Raw genomic sequence first — 22,025 nt, 5'->3', positions numbered from 1 at the left:
TATGAAGAGTGGGTTAATAATTTCTCATTTTACAAGTAAGAGAGCCAAGGCTTAGAGAAATCAAATAATCGAAGGTCAAACATCTTCCCTTTAGATTATCAGGGCTGCTAGATTTTTAAAAAATTAGTTATCTACAGTTTTTCAACATCATATTTATAATGTTTGGATTATAGGGGCGCCTGGGTGGCTCAGTCAGTTGAGCATCTGACTTTGGCTCAGGTCGTGATCTCACAGTTTTTGGGTTCAAGCCCCGTGTTGGGCTCTGTGCTGAACAGCTCAGAGCCTGGAGCCTGCTTCTGTTTCTGTGTCTCCCTCTCTCTCTGCCCTCCCCCGCTCGTGTTTGTCTGTCTGCCTCTCTCTCAAAAATAAACAAATATTTAAAAAAATTAAACTCACCTTTAAAAAATATATAATGTTTGGATTATAATCATGAATTACTGATCTTCCCCATTAATATTAAATACTAGCCTGGTGCTCAGGGTAATAGAAACCAAGCAACATTTCCCTTGCTCTGTTGTCAACAGCAAACAAGAGTTCCCGTGCTTTTAAAGTCTCACTTTTCAGCTAATTCTAGGAGTCATAGGGGATATTTACTCTGTGCTAATAAATATGATCACCCAGGTGTCATGTGGTCCCTCTGTCCTTGCCTTGACTCCCTGGGGACGGCACCTTGATGCCTGTGTTAAAGGAATTTATCTCTCCCTTCCAGAGAGATGACGGTACCTGTGAAATGGGTTGTGAGGTCTCAGAGGAGTTGTTTCCTTTCACTTAGGAAGGCGGCCCCAACAGTGCGACGAGCCCTTTTAGTTTTTAATGCACTCTATGTTTCAGCTCTTTCCCTTTCAGACTGAAACATGAGGCTTTTGCCACTCTGGGACACACATTAACCAGTACCCAGGATCTCCCATGTCCTTGTGGTCAGACGTAAGGGCCTCGATTCTATTCTCTCATGAATGTAAACTTTTCCAGAAGGCCCTTCAGTCACTCAGGCAAACAGACACCAGGTGAGGCTACCTTGTCCATCTTCCTTCCAGACATGCCCGTACTTGTTTGAATGTCACATCACAATGGACCTGTTTGCTACAGTATTTTTGGAGAGGCATAGGCTTGTTCCTCCATGACATGGCAACAAGCATTACTGGTGAATGTAATGGATTTAAGCATATGAGTATTTCATGATGTGTGTCAAGGGCACCACGCATCCCAGGTGTTCTGTCTCCCCAACAAGTGGGAATCACTGGTAGAGAGAAATAAACGCTGAACTCCAAGGCCCAAACCTACATTCTAGTCTCAGGTCTGTCCCCTTGGAGTGACATTGGGAAAGTCACTTAGCCCCTCTGAGCCCCTGTACCATTCATAAACCAAAGGAAGTAGGATGGATGGATTACTAAGGACTTTTGCAACTATGCGAATTTGTGATTTGTGGAGACGAACTTTATTATTTGCAATTATTGTCAACAGGTGGCAGCAAAAACCCAATCTTTAGTGAGCTAAGAAAGACTGGCTGCCTTTGGTTTATTCTCAGAATTTCAGAGAACATTTAGTTAATTACGTTCATTTCAAACATGATGAGCAAAGGAAACCTCAAAGATGCGATGGAAGAAAGAAAGTTATGTCTAACATATGCTGTAAAATGAACTGAAAAGCAGGGCTTTTAAAATGAAAATATTTTGTAAACAATTGAATTTGGTACTTTTCTTCCATTTTTTAAAAAATTATTTTTCTAACATGTATTTATTCTTGAGAGACAGAGAGGCAGAGCGTGAGCAGGGGAGGGGGAAAGAGAGGGGGGAGATCTACAGAATCCAAAGCAGGTTTCAGGCTCTGAGCTGGTTGTCAGCACAAAGCCTGACACGGGGCTCAAACTCAGGAACTGAAAGACCATGACTGGAGCTGAAGTCAGACGCTCAACCCACTGAGCCAGCCAGGCACCCCAATCTTCCATTTTGAATGCGGCTGTGACTAACGGTGTGAGGATACTAAACTACCACATAAAGTGGTATTCAGAATGGGCCTTTATATCCTTATCTTTAACTTAGATATGGAAGGATAGCTTGAGAGCTTCAGGAGTTTCTTTTGCATGTTGTACACAAGTTTGGCATTTTTGTATTAAGTGTGCTGGGAAAAAGTGAATATATATGGCAACATATGATGTCATTGCATTTTACATTGTATCAGCTCAACTCATTAAAATAAATTCCAAAGAGCTATTAAAAAGTAAAATCTTGGGGCGCCTGGGTGGCTCAGTCGGTTAAGCCTCCGACTTCAGCTCAGGTCACGATCTCGCGATCTGTGAGTTCGAGCCCTGCGTCGGGCTCTGGGCTGATGGCTCAGAGCCTGGAGCCTGTTTCCGATTCTGTGTCTCCCTCTCTCTCTGCCCCTCCCCCGTTCATGCTCTGTCTCTCTCTGTCCCAAAAATAAATAAACGTTGAAAAAAAAAAAAGTTAAAAAAAATAAATAAACTTAAAAAAAAAAGTAAAACCTTATTTATTTGTTGAATTTGGCTGATTTTAATGGTTAATGGACCAAACTCGTATACAACATGCAAAAGAAATTACTGAAGCTCTTAGTCCATCCTTCTGTTTGTGGAACTTTGACCTTTTTAGTATACATCAGTATAATTGCAAACCAACCAATTTAAAAATGCATATGAATCATCTATAAAAATGTCAATGCAAATATATTAATGTCACTAGATTTATCTCATTTAATATTCTTTTTTTTGTTTAAAAATTTTTTTTAAGTTTCTTTATTTTTGACAGACAGAGTGCGAGCATGAGCTGGGGAGGGGCAGAGAGAGACACACACACACAGAATCCAAAGCAGGCTCCAGGCTCCGAGCTGTCAGCACAGCGGGGCTCGAACTCATGAACTGTGAGATCATGACCTGAGCCGAAGTCAGACACTTAACCGACTGAGCCACCCAGGCGCCCCTCATTTAACATTCTTAATAAAACAATGACATATGGAACTGGATAAAATGCTCTGGAAAAGACTTAACGATAGCTATGTTGCAGGAAGTCTCTTAAAGGACTTTACAATTTTAATAATGTGAATATTTAGATATATGTTACTCTTTGAAAGTTAAAGAGAGAGTATGCAAATTATAATCTTGAACTCCTCCTGAATTACAGACTTGTACATTTAACTGCCTACTTGACATCTCTACTTAGGCTTTGTATGGACAAAATAGGCTTACTATGGACAGGAGGAGAACTTTGTGTAAACATGTAACTTTAAGTGACTTAAGTGACTTAGATAGTTAGGCCTCCTGGTCTGGATATTTAGTTACATTATTTATTAGCAGTGTTTGAATCTTTTCTAAAATTCTTTAAACCAACCGTCATCAAGTCATTATAGTGCAACCAATAGACAGAGAAAGACTAAAGAAAATATGAGGTACAGACTCCTGTTGGTTGATTTGGAATACGTGATTCATATAATATTCTGAAAAGTACTCCTAAACTTTTACTGAAGTACATCCTTCTTGTGTGAATCACAAATTCCTATTTTACAGTTGAGGAGATTTAATGGTAAAATGTCTTCACATTTATTTTAGGGGGGACTTAAACTAGCACTTACCATACTCTTATTTTTTCTAGAGAGGATACAACCCAGTATCTTTAGCTGCACTCCCCAGTGACTTACCCACTAGCTACATGTGGCTACTTAAATGTAAATTGAATACAATTAAAATTTAGTTCCTCAGTCACACTGGCCACATTTCGAGTGCTTAGTAGCCAGCCACAGGTGGCTAGTGGTTACTAGATTGGTCAGTACAGATACGGTACATTTCCATCGTGACAAAAAATTTTGCTGAATGGCACTGGTCTAGGATGTGGAATACTATGGCCCTCGATGTATTCATTTGTCCTGTGTATAATTCCCAACTTTTACAAGTGGCTTTGAAACTGCTCTCCTTACCTGATAATTTCTCTTTGTATAGCAAAGTTTAGTGTTAGCTATCATTTGGCTGGGGTATGTCGCAAGAAATAAAATACCATGATATCTTTGAAAGAAAATGTCTCTTGATGAAATCCTTTTCTAAGGTAACTTTGCATTACCTAATACGGGAGAATTCTTTTTCTTCTATCTAGAAGAGGTTTGTTATTTTCTCTTCTAGCTATTACTGGACAGTTGTGCCACCAAATAGAAAAGTTAGGCAGTTATGGTGCCTATAGGCAGTAATAGGTTACCCTTTGATCTAATTCATCTTGAACTGTCTTGGCTGCCTGTATATAAGAAATACAGGCACAAGACATTTAATCATAGTCGACCCTGTGATATCATAGTAGACCCTGTGGTATCTGGTTCCCGATCCATGAGTGAAACTTGACAATGTGACTATTATACTTTAAAATAGTTATAGTGAGTAAGTCAACTCAAATTAGCTATTTATTCTCCTTTAGGGACTTGGGTTGTGGAAACATGTTAAATTGAAGTGTTTTTTTCCACTCAAAGTATTATATGCCACATTATAAAATTATAAATAAAATATTACATGCTACATTATAAAATATACTACAGGGGCGCCTGGGTGGCGTAGGCGGTTAAGCGCCTGACTTCAGCCAGGTCACGATCTCGCGGTTCGGGAGTTCGAGCCCCGCGTCAGGCTGTGGGCTGATGGCTCAGAGCCTGGAGCCTGTTTCTGATTCTGTGTCTCCCTCTCTCTCTGCCCCTCCCCCATTCATGCTCTGTCTCTCTCTGTCCCAAAAATAAATAAACGTTGAAAAAAAAATTAAAAAAAATAAATAAAAAATAAAATAAAATATACTACATTACTTTGTGTTGGTATGATATTCTAGAATACTTAAGGACACCATTGTCCCCTTTTATAGACAAAAATAACTCAGCGAGAAGCTCTCTGTAAGGATAAATACATCTTTGCTGCATGACAAAATAGTTCTAATATTTCAGATATTAGTGCATGTGTGAGCATACTCAGAATCTTTGTATCCCGTACTCCATATTGTGCATTTTCCCCCTGATAAGTAACAGTGGCTGACTTTATTTATAATTTGTTTGAAATGTTGACGAGTAAAAAAATAATTCCAACAATTACCCAGAGTACTGGATCAGGAGTCAAAAAACCTGACTCGTCTCTAGCACAGATTCACTGTGCTGTTGAGCTGGAGTGTTGTAAAACCTAGTGATCTTGCCTAAGCACCATGATGTCCATACTTATTTGTTTGGGAAAGCAGGAGGAGTTTAGAAACCTTGCTGGGCATACAGAATTGTGAAGGAATATCAAAGCATACCTCCTGTGTCGTGAAGTCAATTACTACCTAACAGCATGCTTTCTCCGTGTGGAAAAGGTAGGCAGCAAAGAGCTTTAGCCATCTGTCACAAAAGCAGAAGGAAATATAAACACTCAGACCCTTTGTCACTTTAACAGTCACTTCTGATTCATGCCTGGCTCAGTGTCAGTCCTAAATGGGATAGTCACTTATGGCTGTGCTTGTTGTACAATGGCCAACATGCACAACTGTAAAAGATTATAACAACCATAAAAGGCCTTGATTGAGGAATTTGAATTACACAGAGAGCCCCAGTCACCCCAAGAAGTGATGGGAGAGTAAAGAATAATGTTCTTTCCTTGAAGACAGTGTCTGCATTTCTTTGAGGTCACTGAGGAGGGGCATATGTGGCTGAAAGGTGGGGTAACCACTTTCTCTAGGATGTTCCTGGATATATGTTGGAAACATACTTGCTGAGATTTTAAACCAGTAGAACTCTGGATATACCTGCTCTAACACTCTAGGGATCTAGACTAGCTTCAATGCACCTGGGATATAGAGCAGCTTTATAGTTAAGAAATCAGGAAATATCCATGACTTTTAAAGTACTACAGTAGTCCCCTCTTCTCCAGGGTTTCTCTTTCTGTGTTTTCAGTTTCCCACCATCAACCAGCAGATGATACTCCTTTTGACCTATCCTCAGAAGTTCAATAGCAGCCTAATGCTGTGTTGTCGCAATGCCTGCATCATGTACTTCATTTCATTTCATCATGTAGACACTCTCTCATCTCACGTCATCACAAGGGTGAATACAGTACAATAAGATATTCTGAGAGAAAGACCACATTCTCATAATTTTTATTACTCTATATTGTTAGGATTGTTCTAGTTTATCATTAGTGATTTTTGTTAATTTCTTACTTCACTTACTTTATGAATTATACTTTATCATAGGTATGTATTACAGGAAAGAACATAGTATGTATAGGTCTGGTACCATCCATGGTTTCAGGCATCCACTGGGGGTCTTGGAATGTATCCCTTGTGGATGGGGGGACTACTGTATATTCAGCTATGCTGACATCTGTATCACTTTAAATTTTAAGTTATTAAGTTGTTGGGAAATAGTGTGCACGTATACCAAATTTCTGGCTGTGAGGCTAGTCCTTCCTTAGGAATTAAGTGATCAAAAGTAAGGGCAGGCTGAGAGAAGACTGGTAGGTTATCTGAGAAATAGATTACTTGTGTTCAATTGGCATTTTGTTGTAGGGGGTCTTTGTAGTTTGAGGGCATAGAGACAGGACACCTGGGTTTGTCTTTTGGCTCTGCCTCTCAGTTCCTTTTTAGCTCTTTCATAAAATAAAGAGTTTGGGTGAGAATATTTCCAAGGTCTCTTCTAATCTTGAGATATAGATTCAAATTTATTGAAACTTGGTTTATTCAAATTTATTGAAAGAATATGTCATAAAAGAATCTTTTTAGATGAATACTAATCCATAAAGACTGGAATATATTTCTCAATCAGAATTTTCATGCTTGAAGAGATCTTTAACCTCAAACATTAGCATTTTATTTTATTTTATTTTTTTAATTTTTTTTAACGTTTTATTTCTTTTTGAGACAGAGAGAGACAGAGCATTAATGGGGGAGGGGCAGAGAGAGAGGGAGACACAGAATCTGAAACAGGTTCCAGGCTCTGAGCCATCAGCCCAGAGCCCGATGCGGGGCTCGAACTCACGGACCGCGAGATCGTGACCTGAGCTGAAGTTGGACGCTTAACCGACTGAGCCACCCAGGCGCCCCAAACATTAGCATTTTAAATTGCTCCTCCCTTATCCCTAATTTTCTTTTAATTAAATTTTTAATTTTGGAATAGTTTTAGATTTACAGAAAAGTTGCAAAGACAGTAGGGAGAGTTCCCATCCACCTTGCCCCTAGTTTCTATTGTTAACGTCTTACATTACTATGCTACTTTTGTCATAACAAAGGAGCCAGTTTTAACATATTGACATTAATTAAAGTCCATATCCATACTTCATTCAGATTTCCTTCATTTAAAAAATTTTTTTTAATGTTTTTATTTTTGAGAGAGAGAGAGAGACAGAGAAAGAGACAGAGCATGAGCAAGGAGGGGCAGAGAGGGAGGGAGACATAGAATCCGAAGGAGGCTCCGAGCTGTCAGCACGGAGCCCGATGCGGGGCTTGAACCCACAGACTGTGAGATCATGACCTGAGCCAAAGTTGGATTCTTAACCAACTGAGCCACCTAGGTGCCCTGCGATTTCCTTCATTTTTACCTAATATCTTTTCTGTTCAGAATATATTATATTTAGTTGGCATGTCTCCTTAGGCAACTCTTGGTTGTCATTGTTTCTCAGACTTTCCTTGTTTTTGATGACCTTGACAATTTTGTGGAGTATTGGTATTTTGTAGAATGTCCCTCAACTGGAATCTGTCTAGTGTTTTTCTCATAATTAGACTGGAATTAGGGGTTTTGAAGAGAAAGACCATAGAGATACGTAAAGTACCTGCCCTGGCATGTTATCTCAGGTGTACATGCTCTTGGCAAGACTTAGCAAAGTTGCTGTTGACCTTGATCATCTGGGTGAGGTTGGGTTTGTTGGATGTCCCACCGTAAAGTCAGTCTTTTTCCCCTTTCCATTATTTATTCTTGGAGGAAAATCACTTTGCGAAACCCACACACAGGAATGGGAATTTTTAATTTATTTTCAAGTCACCATAAATTGACTTTTGAGTGAAATCTCCTCAACGTTTAGCCAAATTTCTGAGACTATTAGGTATGTTTGGCAGCAAACAGTCTTGAAAGTTCTTGCTAACCTGGAACAAAACAGCTGGTGAGGAAGAAGAGAAGGGCTATGACTTGTCCTTCTAATATTTGTCCTCTCTTCTCCAGAGGAGAGTTGTGATAACTCACAAAAGGTGCAAAACAACATGATCCCTTGCCTCTCTGTCCCCCAAAGTCGGGGGTTAAAAAATCTATTACCTTAAAGGTGGAGGAAAACAAGCTTCTTATTAATTGCTTTTTCAAAGTATTGGGGAGATCTAGGTCAACGGCATTTTTTCTCAATTCTAGCTATGTGAATCTTAATATTTACATTAAACAGTTTCTGTGTACCCCTGAAACTCCCTTCTATCTCTGCCTCTTTAGGAGCAACAGATTCCTAAAATAGAATGTTCATGCCCCAACAAAACATTTTCAGCCCAATATCTTATCTCCTTTTTTAAGTTACAGAAGTAACGTGTTTTATGATAAAAAATTAAAACAATCCAGAAGTATCTAAAATATAAAAGTAGAAGCCCTGCATATGATAGAATTTACTCCATTAATACATGTTGAATTCTTTTTGGCTTTTAATTAAAATCCTGGTGTTGTTTTATTGAACAAACTCTACTATAACATAGTATATAGAAATTAGGAGAGGAAAAGAATTTGTTAAAAATCTTTGGCTTGGTCTGTTCATTTGTTACTTATTTAAACAAATAATGATTAAATGCCAATCACGTGTTAGGTGCTAGCATCTATGTGGGGGTATAAATGAGGCAAAAGCAAATTATTTGTCCTTAAAGGAACTTATAGTCAAGAGAGAAGGGCAGGCTTCCATAAACAAAGAAATAAATGTCTCTATGTAGGCACATTTGTCACATACAGAACTTTAAAATACTAATTTTTGCTTTGTTAGTAAGATTTTGCCCTACTCACAATGTATTTATTAGTTTTATTTGTTTGTTGATTTGGAACAATATTAAAAGCTCTTCAGCTGATTTTAAAAAGGAGTGAGAACTAACGTGCCTGGGTGGCTCAGTCGGTTAAGGATCAGACTAAGGGTGGTCTGATCTCATGGTTTGTGAGTTCCAGCTCCACATCAGGCTTTCTGCTGTCAGTGCAGAGCCTGCTTTGGATCCTCTGTCTCTCCCCACCCACCTCCCTGACCCCGCCTCTGCCCCTCTCCCACTTGTGATTGCTCTCTCTCTCTCCCTCAAAAATAAAAATTAACATGGGGCACCTGGGAGGCTCAGTCGTTTAAGCATCCGACTCTTGATTTTGGCTCAGGTCATGATCTCACAGTTCTTGGATTCAAGCCCTGCATTGGGCTCTGCATTGACAGTGTGGGGTCAGATTGGGATTCTCTCTTTCTCCCTCTCTCTCTGCCCCTCCCCTACTCCCTCGTGTACCCTCTCTCTCTCAAAATGAATAAACTAAAAAAAAAGAAAAATGAGTGGGAATGGATTCTGTTTAATTACATGAGACACTACCAGTATTTTTCTGAAAGTGCTTATGGTAGGAATTCTGTTTTTGTTTTTTTAAAATGATGAAAAAGATTTTTTCTACTGATCATGCCATGAAGGAAGGATACTGACTCTAACATCCTAATCTTTTCAAGCATATCGGGTATACTACACTTGAAACCTTTGATGATAAGAGAATTTCTATGGAATGAGTTTGGTGCCTAAACTCACCTAATACCCCCTTGTCTAGAATGAAATAAGAAAACGTACCCTTGCCAACAATCACTCACTCACTAAATATGAATTAATTTTATTGTAAATTATCTGTGATTAAATCAGGTTCAAAATATTATATCAGAAAATTCTGAAACATACACAGAAAATCCATAGAATTCATGTCCATTAATTTACAATATGCATAAAAATTATCTTATTGTTGTAGTCTTTTATATATTTGTAGAATTTTAATACTAGCTTTTACTTTATGTTTCATAAATATTACTCTGCCTACCCATCATACTATTTTCATGGTTGCATAATATGTATAGCATTGATATTTTATTATTTAATTAGCCTCTATTGTTTAGTTATTATTGAGACAGAGAGAAAGAGAGCATGTGTGCAAATGTGGGAGGGGCAGGGAGAAAGGGAGACAGGATCTGAAACAGGCTCTGTGCTGACCGCAAAGAGCTCGATGTGGGGCTCGAACTCACGTGAGCTGAAGTAAGTTGTTTCACTGACTGAGCAACCCAGGCCTCCCCAGGTAGTCTCTATAGTTGGAAATTTATAGATTCTTTCCAGGTTTGGGTATCATATCGTATGTTACTCTAGTTGTATCTCTCTATTTAGAGATACTTTCCAAAAATATGATTTTCTCCTCTTAAATTATTTCCTTAAGACATGCTTGTGAAAACAGGATATTGTATTGCCTAGTATTTGATATGCATTATCAGGTGGTTCTCCAAAAGAAATGTTACCTAATCACAAAGCTTAGAACAGTAAATGGATAAAACTCTTTCTGAAGCCCTGCAAGGACTATACTGATAAAATTCCATCAGTGCCAGGCAATAAACTCAGATTTATTTCACATTTTACTGTTAAATCTTGGACTTACTTGGAAATCTCTCTTTACTAACTTAAGACACATGGCATCAATCCATAGATCATGCTCCTAATGCTAGGACTATGTTCACAAAGAGCAAAAACTCAATGCAGGCGACCTAAGAACCCCCACTGAGACTAGACCTCTTACCTTCCTTATCTTCTTCCCTCCCTGCCTGCCTCTGACTCTTTCTTTTTCCCTTTCTTTCTCCCTTTTTCTCTCTTTTTCTCTCTCTCTCTTTCTTTCTTCCTTTCTTTCTTTCTTTCTTTCTTTCCCTCTTTCTTTCTTCTCTTTCTTTCTCTTTCTCTTTCTTCCTTTGTCCCACTTCCCTCCATTACTCTTTCCCTCTCTCTGTCTCTGTCTCTCTTTCTTTCAAATTTGATTCTCTGTGTATATATCTAAAGGAAACAAATCACTATCTGCATCCCCATGTTTATTGCAGCATTATTTACAATAGCCAAGACATGGAAACAACCTAAGAGTCCAATGATGGATGAATGGATAAAGAAAATGTAACATATATATATATATATATATATATATATATATATATGTGTGTGTGTGTGTGTGTATAGAGAAAGACAAATATATGATCTAATAAGTGGAGTCTAAAAAAAAAAAAAACCAAAAAACCTAAACCAAACTTGTAGAAAAGGAGATCAGACCCATAGTTACCAGAGGTAGGACAGGGTGGGGGTAGGCATTGGAAGAAGGTGATTGAAAGGTACAGATTTATAATTATAAGATAAATAAGTACTAGGAATATAACGTACATGATGACTATAGTTATCAAATATGGCATAGAGTTTCAAAACTATAAACTATAGTTTCAAATATGGTATATTTGAAAGTTGCTAAAAGAATAGATCCTAAAAATTCTCATCACAAAGAAAACATTTTTAAAATTTTTACTATAAATTTTCGTTTTTGTATTTATATGAGATTGCAGATGTTAACTCAACTTATTGTGGAAATTGCAAAACATGTAAATCAAATAATTATGCTGTAGACCTTAAACTTACACAGTCCTGTATGCCAATTAGATCTCCATAAAACTGAGAGGAAAAAAAATAAATTAGGTTCTGATCTGAATTGCTGAAACTGGAATAGGACCAACACAGGTGAAAATAGAATAGTGAGCACCAAAGTGATACTACCTCAAAGAACCTTGGACTTCCTGAAAGTACCTGTAATTTTTTGGTTTTCTACAGGGACAGGGAGAGGACGGTGCCATCTTCCTAGCCCTGGTAGCTTTGCCTCATGAGAAGAGTCAATGACCCTCTTGTGGTGGAGATCTCCCACATGACCTTCATCTCCCTCAGTGAACACGCGTATGGTCATTGGTGTTGCTTGGAAAAAGAAGCAAACTAACACAAAGGGAAAAGGGTTCCAGGATCCACTGTGATCAAAACAAATAGTTTCATAAAGTATAAACAATATGAGCTCAGACTGCCCAGAATATTCCACTGCTACTCAAGTACAACAGGTCTCCCTTTGCAGAGGCAGTTTTCTAAACAGAGCTCTAAAGTGAGTCCAGTAGGGCTCACACTCTGAACTTCGACAATTATGTGAAATCAAAGACAAAGAAAGGGTTATCAATAATAATAATTTATCAGCGGGAGTGTGTTCTCTACCTTTCAATGTGTCTTGAACCCTTCAAATGGCACCATTGTTTCCTTAGATGGAGCTGGCCAGGCAATCCCTCCCGGGAATCTTTGTTGCCTTCCTTGAAAAACATTGAAAACAAACAAGCCTTTTTCTCTTCCCATAGAGAGTACAAGCAATATTAATGGTTATCTACCTGGGATAAGCACAACAGTCTCATTTTTCCTGACTTGAAAGGGTCATCTGTACTGTCAAGCCCAATTAACTTGTCTTATTCTCACACAAAGAAGGAAGGTTACCAAAAGGCCAAATCTTGCCCTACATCTTGGCCGCTCTGGTACAATGGCCTGATCAAAAGCCATCAAAGCATCAAGCCAATAAAGGCAGACCCTGCTTTTTTTGGATACTGGCATAGTGCCACACATGGAAGCCTGTGGGTTCTTACTGAAAGGCTCAGACGCCAAGACAGGATTTTATACATACACAGCCTCCTCCCAATTTTATAACATGGTTATAAATAATTGTGGTACATTTTAAGTGTGTATGGTTAATAAATTAAGGCTCTTAATACAAATGCAATGCAATGTAATTGGGCTTTTCATAAGATAATTATGGGATTTATAAAAATATTTAAAGTGCACTATAGGCGGGGTGCCTATAATGGGACGGAAGCTTAAAATTGAATGATCAACATCTTCTGTCAATCAAAGACTTCCTTTAAGGAAAAAAGCAAGAATCCACACTCCTGGGGAAATAGGAAGTGTGAGTCAATTATAATTCAATGACTCCGCTGGCAAACTCAGAGTAGGTCCTATATGTGCATATTTGAAGCAGGTCACAAAACTCAAATTACTTGTCTGGCAGTGCTAAAAATCTACTCCACACTCAAATATCTGTTGGTATATTTGGTGCTGTTTCAAATATTTCTAATGATAGAAGGAAGTAAACAAAAAAGTCATTTATTTGTTCTCCTGTTTCTAGGAAAGCTTGACTCTAAGTCACCCTAGATGCTTAGCTACATATGCATGCCAGTGTGGTTCATTTTGATGTTTATGAATTTGAATTTCTGAAGCAAAATTAAATGGGACTGGGATTATTTGATCTAGAGAGAAGGGGAATTTGGCAGGGTTTCCAGATGTCCCATATGGATGGAGTTTGCCAGCAATTCTGTTTTTAAAAGAACACACACACACACACACACACACACACTCAGTCACTTATATGCACTTACAGACAAAATGTCTGAGTCCAGATTAGACATCACAGGGCATTATTATCAGCATAAGTCTTGTCAAAATACATATCATATTCTCTGGATTTCAATCTGGCAAACATAGCAAGGATGAACATTGACAAGAGTCTTTAAGTATCTAAACATCTTCTGTATAAAGCTGAAAACCAGATTTTAAAAAATACTTCTAAGAATACAAAAGAATAAATGGATTTAAACGAGGTTGGACCAGGAGTACATTCCAGACAGAAGAACTGTTAAACTTCAGAATATATTATCAAGGCAATTCGTGGAGTTGCATCCTCTGGTGGAATGAGGATCTTATAAACAAAACAAGATCATTTTCTCTGATGTAAGTTGTTTGAACATTACTCTGACACGAAAGAGGAATGAATGAAAAAAAAAATCATTCAAAGTCTCTCAGAACTTTATAAAGTGCAACTTAAAAATGAAATTTACCTTTCCCTAAATATGTCTGCTTTTTGTTGTTGTTGTTGTTGTTGTTGTTACTACTTTCTGATGGTCCTAACTCAACTGGATAGACTGAGTCATGACCTGAATTTTGATAGTACTTGAACGTATCTCTTCTCTGGTAATGAGATCGGACTTGGAGTTCTGTTGTCTTGAGGCATTTTGGAGATGAAAGTTCAATACTTAGAAAGGAGGGAAAGCCAACAAGAAAGAAATGCACCTGGGATTATTACAAGCCACTTTAGCTGCAGTATGGAGATGGCAAACGGGCATGGTAGAGCTCTGCAGAACTTTGTGCAGAAGCTCTTGGTATTCCTTGGAGCATGACCTGTTGGTCCTTTTGAGCACGGAAAACCCTTAATGTACATGGTAAAGACAAAGAACAAATAGTTGGGTGCAGAAGCTGAAACTAAAACATATTGCCGGGACTCTCTTTGTCTTCTTTCCTTGCCTCTCTCCAAGTTAGTAGGCAGAACTACTGTTCCAGGTAAGCGCCGACACCACGTCTCAATAATTTTAGTAGAAAATTTGCACAAAAGAGGGACTTGTAACCCAACTAATCAGTGGATCTGTCGAACAAATGATTTTAAGAATGCCTTTTGGCACCAATGTCTACTCTGGTAGGTAGAATCAGGGTCCCACAAAGATGTACACATCCTAATTCCTGCAACCTGTGAATATGTTACCCTACATGTAAAGGGAAATGAAGGCTGCAGGTGGAATTAAGGTTGCTAATCTGCTGACCTTAAAATAGAGAGATTTTTCTGGATTATTCAGGTAAGCCCAATATAATCACAAGGCACCTTATAAGTGGGAGAGGGAGGCAGTAGAATAGGTTAGAGTGATGTAGTATAAGAATGAATGGACCCATTTTGCTGGCTTTAGGGAGAAAGGCAGAGGATCTGGATCCAAAGAATGTAGGTGGCTTCTAGAAGTTGGAAAAGACAAGGAAACAGATTTTTCTTCTATAACCTTCAGAAGGGAATTCTGCCCTGTCAACATGTTGACTTTAGCCCAGTGAGACCCATGTTAGACCTCTGCAGAACTGCAAAGCAATGAAATTTTCACTGTCTCAAGCCACTAAGTTTGTGGCAATTTGTAACTGCAACCCTAGAGAACCACTATACCTACCCTGCAATTCCACACAACATTCCTCTCACCACACTAAGAAGTCCATCGGAGGAAGAACACCAGACCCACGGTTGTTTAGTAGCCTGTATGCATGTGCCATTCACCCATGGAAATGAAGAGTGTTTGCAATACTCCATTCTTCCATTTCCAAATATAGACACTAATCACCCTTACAGCAAGATATACTTGCCTCTCCCAATTACAACAAAAGCCGTCCTCATTGGCCCCTTAATTGGTGTTTTCATGTTCCTTTTGGTCCAGAGCACACACGATAGAAGGTTTTCACATGCGTGACACATTTTCTTGGGAGCTCTCAGGGTCAGGCTCAAATCCTTAAAGTGGGCTGTGACTCCAACTGGATTCTGCTGTGACTCCAACTGGATTCCTTTATTTCTTTTTTTTAAAAAATGTTCATTTATTTTGAGAGCGAGACACAGACAGCGAGTGGGGGAGGGGGCAGAGAGAGAGGGAGAGAGAGAATCCCAAGCAGGCTCTGTAGCTGTCAGCACAGAACCTGACGCGGGGCTTGGACTCACGAACTGTGAGAACGTGGCCTGAGCCAAATGAAACCAGTCAGACGTTTAACAGACTGAGCCACCCAGGCGTTCCATGTATTCCTTTATTCCTGATTCAGGATTGGGAACACAGTGAGAGGTGAAATTAATAGAAAAGGCCGTACTAACTTAAACAAAATGCAGATCATGTACAACAGATACCTACAACCTTGCATTCTAATCAGAAAGTGAATAATCATTTAGGACATTTAAGCAGTTGATTTATTTTCTTATCCTTTTAGATTTTTTGCGGGTACAGTGTTGGTTCACTGAATTCACTAATATGTACTAGTGAGAATGAAAAATTACCTTTGTGGAAGGGATAAGGAGCTCATCCACCAAATTATTCCCCAGTTTCCTTTCCTATAAAATAAAAATGAAAAATTGTGTGCTTTAGTGCAAGGAACTGTTGGCAAGGATAGCAATGCTTTTGAGTCATGTCATGTCCTTGGGAAATAAGATACTCCAAGATACGCATTCGGAATACCTCCATCTACCTTTTATTCCTACTACTTGTTACATATTATTACTCTCTCTAGCATTTTTGATTCACTCATAGCTAAGGTTTATTGTGTATTTACATGAATTATTCCATTCAACCATCCCATGTTACAGATGAGAAAATGAAGCAAAAAGAGATGAAGAAACTTGCTCTGACCATGAAGTTACCACTTGGTGAAACCAAGATTTAAACCCAGGCCTGTGGGACTTCACAGCCCTAGTTCCTAACCACGCAACTTTATCACATCTCAAAGGATGCCCTGTACTTGAGAAGAGATAAGCTTAAGACACAGTGATCTTGCGCAAGATACCTTCACATGGGCAGGTCCTCTTAACCAGGAATGTTCCTAACTTTCTTCTCCACCTACCCATACCCTGCTGAACCCGTTCCATTTCCTTCCCAAGATCTCTTTCCTTACCTCTGCAAGTGGATCTATGAGAATCCAGTACTCATCGTTAGATCCTTTGCAACACCCAGAACTCGCCTTTGCACATAGTAGACAGCTGCTGGGTAGTGGAGATCCCCCCGTTCCTCATCTTGGAAGAGAGAGATTGAATCTCTGCTTTCCCACCTACTGGCAATGTGGTCTGAGATTCAGTGACCTCATCTGTAAAGAAAAAGTAAAAAGAAAAATAAGTAATATTCATCTCACAGATTCGTTATGGAGATAAAATGAGCTATTGTGTATAAAAGTACTTTGTAAATTAAAATACCATTCAGATATGAGGGATAATAGGATTAAGTCAAATCAATTTTGTATTGCATTTCTTGAACTAGTCCTGAGATCGTTGAACTGCGTCCAATTTCGTACATGAACACATTATCATGAATGCATTATAGCGCTATTGAGGAAGGCTGCAAGATCAGAATCGTTTGCCCTGGTAAAGAGAAGGCTGAAGTGAGTTTTCAAAACAAACTCCAAGTGTTTGTCTATTCAATAGACAATTGTGAGCAACTCCACGGAGTCCCTGGCCTCAAATTAGAGCAAAAAGGGATTTGGTCCAGACATAAGGAAATGCTTCATGAACATAAAGACTGTGAAACCTACTATTAAGGGAAATTGTGGAGACAAATAACAGCCACAAATAAGTTACTTCATGCTGCCAAATTGACCAAGGAGAAGAAGAAACATGTTTATTTTTCAAAATGTGGAGGTTCTGAAGCAATTAAATATCTCCCCTCACTAAATTGACATATTTTTGGTCTTGATGGCACTATAAAATTAAATTCTTTAGAGGAGGTTTAAAATACAAGACATGGCATCTCTTCTGGGGGAACAAAACACAATGAAGAGGCTATTAAAACTAGAACTATTCAAGACAATGTATTTGTGGACTACTCTAATGACTCGTGTAAAGAGGAAATGGCCCCAGTGAAATTAAAGCCATCCCATATATACCCGTTCTGTCTCCCCCTCAGCTTGCCTCCCCCGCTTCAACAATCACTGTCTGTATTTGAGCATCCACGTCTACTCTGCTGAAGCTGGGGGCCCCAACACCCTTCTTGTCATAGCGAATGGAAGGCAGCGTGGCCCTAAATACCGATATGGATGTTATGCAGAACAGGTCAAAGCCCTAATGCCCTCATAGGCATAGTTTCTGTTGAGCTATACTTTGTATGAATCTTTCAAAAGGTTGGGGCCTTTCTGTGGCGACTGAATACTGACAGCAAATGTAACCTGAGTCCAGTTAGAGGTCACTGACCGTGCTCCATGCTCTACAATAAGCTTATCGGGGCCATCTCTTGAAATAATAGTCACTTCCAGGTCTCCTTCATCTTCTTCACTCTTTGCTTTCCTCCCTCCTCCCCCACCAAAGCCCACCCTTCCCTCTCAGGCATGGATCCTTCAGCAAGGTTCTCTCTTTTCTTGGGCTTTTCCTGTTGCCATCACAAAGCCCTCAGTGTCCTTTATGGAGTATCTTCATCTAACCTAGAGTCAAAGGCCATTCTTGCCTCAGGAAAAAAAAAAAGTTCTAATTTAAATGTTTCCCCCAAAATATAGTTTAAAAATGCATGTTAAATACATGTAAATAGGGTATAGTTTTAAAATACATGTTAAATTAATATATGTTGAGGAAAATTGCTAGACTGAGCAATGTCACTTCATAATTGACTTAGGGATTCTGAGAGTGACACGTGTTTCTGTGAGTATGTGGAATCTGTCATGCAAGGCAGTGCTCCTTTGCAGTTTCTGGGTAATTGACTCAGGACTCAATTTTCCTAAAAGATAGAAGTAGATTATACAACAAATGCTTCTATCGAACTCTGCCAAAAGGATTACCAAAATGGACTGGTGCCATCATTGTTCCAGGGTTTATGACATTTCAGGCACTTCTTAACCTTGAGCAATCACATTCTAAGTTCCAAGGTCACATGCAAATAAAAATGATCAGCCTTTTATCGTAGCAAATGTAACCAGCTGATCGTCAGAGACAAACTTATCTTTGCAGAGTATTGCCATACTCTTTAAGGAAACTTTATATAGGTATTTTTCATGGCTGGATATACCTAAGGCAACTGTTTAGAGTTTATTCCAGAGTCATTTATTTGCAGTTTTATTAAGCAGTCTCTTCGCAGGGTGTCTGCAGTGGTAAAGCACCACACTGGACTTGGGGTGCGTGAGACCCAGCCCCTGTGCTCAGTGGTCAGGAAATGTCCTGAGAAAAATGAAGCAGAGTTCTTTACTCTAACGTATGAGACCTGAGTCATCTAGTCCCCAAACCCCTCTCTGCCTGCATCTTCAGTGATATTCCTCCGGCTTTGCTGTACTCTAGCCACACAGGTCTCCTTTCTGTTCCTTAAACTTGCAAAGAGTAAGGCCCTCCTCGGGTCTTTGTCCTTGACAATGTGCCAGCCTGGCAGTTCCAGAGCCATACTCGTGGGCTCCTGCCTCACTGCATTCAGGTCTCTGTTCAGATTTCTCCTCCTCAGTGAGGCTCTTCCACCATCCTGAGAGTGTCCCTGTCACTCACCATTCCCTATCCTTGCTTTAATCTTACACACCTTACACACCTTATAGATTTTATTTTATTCACAGCTATGTCCTCAGTGCCTTGCACAGTATCTGGCACTCACTTGGTGCTCAGTAAAATTCACTAATAAATGAACGGATGGATGGGTGTTCAACCTAATAGGGTGATTGGACAGATCCACAGATAACCACATACAATCACTACTAGAAGCCTCATACAGTCACTACTGGAAGCTGGAAAACTCAGCAGTTTTCTTGGAAGATTCAAATATAAGCCAGGCACTCCATCTGCACAAGCATTCAACCTAAACAAGTTATATATGTTGGGAATACATGCAATGAGACTCAAACTTTTAGTTCCCTCCTTTTTGCTAAGTTCTTATCTGAGTAGGTTTAAGCTGGAACCCAACTGTGACAACAATTTGATGATCTTCTCTGTGAGAATTTTTGAAACATCTCCAAGGCTTGAGTAAGGCAAATAATATGCCTTCAGGACATTTAACTACCATGATTCCTGAGAAAGAAGGATCAGAGAACTAGCTAGCGTTTATTAAGTGCCCTCTGTATTCCATGCACTGACCTGGAGATTTAGAACTTCACTTAAGTCTACTGCAGGATTCTTATTATGCATTTCTTGAGAAAGCAATCAATACCAGTAGCCTACGAGTCTACGTCTAGCACTTTAGGCATCTCAAGAGATCCAGAAACATACGTGCTATCTCTTGAAACGACTTAACATATTAGTGGGATGCCCACAACTGCTGTAACCAAGAGCCCATGAAATGCACCTGTTAAATTAGAGAAAAGTTATTTCTTTTTCATGTAACAGCCCAAAGAATAGTGTTCTCAAAGGGCTGGAAAGGCAGCACTGCCCTGCAAGGTCACCCAGGAACCACTGCTCTGCAGGGTCCACCCAGGAACCAGGGCTGTGGGTGTGTTCTGACAATGTCAATATAGTTAGATCCAAGGCGGCTGGTCCAACTGAAGAAGGAAGAAGAAAAGAGAAGGTAAAAAGGCTAAGCGTTGTCATCTTTAAGAAAAGATTGAGGAGTCACACCTGCCACCTTTTCTATCATCTCATTGGTGAGAATTTAGTCACATGGTCACACTTGAAAAGGAGGCTGGGAAATATAGAGTCTAGCTGAGAAGCATGTATCCAGTTGAATTTGGAGGCAGTCATCCTACTAAGAAGAAGAAGGGGAGAATCGTTCTTGGAGGATGGTTGGCAGACTTTTACCAAACTAGGTTATTAACTGGTTGAATTTTAGGCCCAAGGAATAAGTCCTCTGGGTGACGTGATGGACATTTGCACATTTTTGCCTGCCTAGAACCTTTTGAACAGCTTTCCTGAGTGTGGAGAACTTCCCACTTTACGGCCCCTGCCACCCCATGAGTAAAGGCGGTAGCTTGTTTTTCCGGCATCTCTTGTAGGTAGGGCCTGAGCATGTAACCCAGGCTCTGCTCACCTGACACTGTGCAAAGACTTCAGTTCAGAGCAAGCAGCATGAGGAGCTTTGCGGAATCCATTTTCAGGTGGGGATGGAAGCCGAGGCATTTGATTTGGGGACAGCAGTGGCACTGTTTCTGGTGTCAGTTACTTAAGCACAGTTAACTAAGAAGAGGAGGTTTGGTTGCTCATGGCCAATTAAAAGTTTCCTTCCCAACTTTTGACTTGGTTTGGATTTGCTTTGCTTTTCTGTGTAGTCAGAACACAAACAGAAACTGTATGTTTATTATTCCCCTCGGGCTCTTCCTACAGGTAAGGGTTCTAACTTGGGATGGGGGTTTTGGTTAACTTTTTAATCAGCTGGGTCCTGGTAATGTTTTTTGTGGGATGAAAGCTCTACTGGTATCTCAGTCACCACGGACAATGAATGAATTTAGGACTTTGACTGAGGTTTTTTATCTTCAGAGATTAAGGCAGGAGTTTCTGAATAATTTTTTTTTTTAAAGATCTTGCTTAATTAAAGGGCTTCACTAGATTGTGTTCGTCGTTGTCAGAGAGCCTCACCTCTGGCTGTTATTGCCTGGGTCAAACTTCTTCTCGTCCCTCAGCTTTGCACTAGAAAAGGGCTCTTTCTCAGCCATGGCTGCTCATACCTCTTGCCAACTAGCACAAGTTGGACAGAATGTTAAAGATGACTCAGAATACATACCTGGGGTGGGAAGATCTAAGGACTCTCATTACGTTCTGTCTTGTTTAATTTATGTTTTTTCATAATCTATGACTACTATTCCCTTTGAATCTTCCATAGATTCTAGTCATAGGCCAGACTCATAACTCAACCCAAATTATTGAACATAAGAAGCATAATAAGCATTAAATACATATTGGTTAAACTGAATTAAATGAGATTGAAATATACCACCAAGACATAGACCTCTAGGGATTGCTTGATTGCAAAAGCCAGAAACCTACATGACGAGCTAAAGCCAAAAAGGGAAATTTACTGCAAGGATACATGGACTTCTTTAGGAGGGAAATGAAAGACAAGTGGAAACTTACCAGGAATGAGGGAGAATGCTCTTAAAGGTGCTAAGTTTGCTCATTTCTGAAAATTAGCTCTATTGTTCTCTCTCTTTCCAGACTGACTTTTCTGACTTCTCAATGTAATGACAGAAAACAGCATTCCCAACCTCATGTGAATTCTTGCAAGTGCTCAGTATATGTCAACTATAGTTACTGTGTTTCCATCACATGCAACACCTGGGCACTGGCTTTCTTTCAAGTGTCGGACAGACATCATTGTCAAGCAGAATTCTTTCTCACTGACCTTGGATGTTGTCTCACATTCTTCTTCTTCTTTTTTTAAATTTATTTATTTTTGAGAGCGAGAAAGACAGAATGTGAGTGGGGGAGGGGCAGAGAGAGAGGGAGACATAGAATCCGAAGCAGGCTCCAGGCTCTGAGCTGTCAGTACAAAGCCTAATGTGGGGCTCAAACTCACGAACTGTGAGATCATGACCCGAAGT

The sequence above is a fragment of the Acinonyx jubatus genome, chromosome B2 (assembly GCF_027475565.1).
Source record: "Acinonyx jubatus isolate Ajub_Pintada_27869175 chromosome B2, VMU_Ajub_asm_v1.0, whole genome shotgun sequence".
NCBI classification, from domain to species: Eukaryota; Metazoa; Chordata; class Mammalia; order Carnivora; family Felidae; genus Acinonyx; species Acinonyx jubatus.
This window is presented reverse-complemented; position numbering follows the sequence as displayed.